Raw genomic sequence first — 325 nt, 5'->3', positions numbered from 1 at the left:
AGCGCAAGCCAGAATCTGGCATCACTGCTGCTCCGTGGTAGGAGTCGGCGCCATTCACTAGAGTCCATTCACTAGCGAAGAAGAATATACCAATCTATGGTCGCAACCATGATGGAAGGATAACATGGTGTGTGCAATTTGCAAGTGTCTTTCTCTAAAGGTGCAGCTACAATAGAAGGAATAAGGAATTAGGAATAAGGGTGAAATCACACGGTATGGAAAAAGACTGCGGAATAGAGAATGCGTCATTGAAGCAACCAATCAGCGCTATTCCGAATAGCGCTGAATAACGTTGATTGGTTGCTTCAATGACGCATTCTCTATT

Source organism: Mycetomoellerius zeteki, unplaced genomic scaffold (genome assembly GCF_001594055.1).
Source record: "Mycetomoellerius zeteki isolate Tzet28-1 unplaced genomic scaffold, Tzet1.0 scaffold113, whole genome shotgun sequence".
Classification (NCBI taxonomy): domain Eukaryota; kingdom Metazoa; phylum Arthropoda; class Insecta; order Hymenoptera; family Formicidae; genus Mycetomoellerius; species Mycetomoellerius zeteki.
This window is presented reverse-complemented; position numbering follows the sequence as displayed.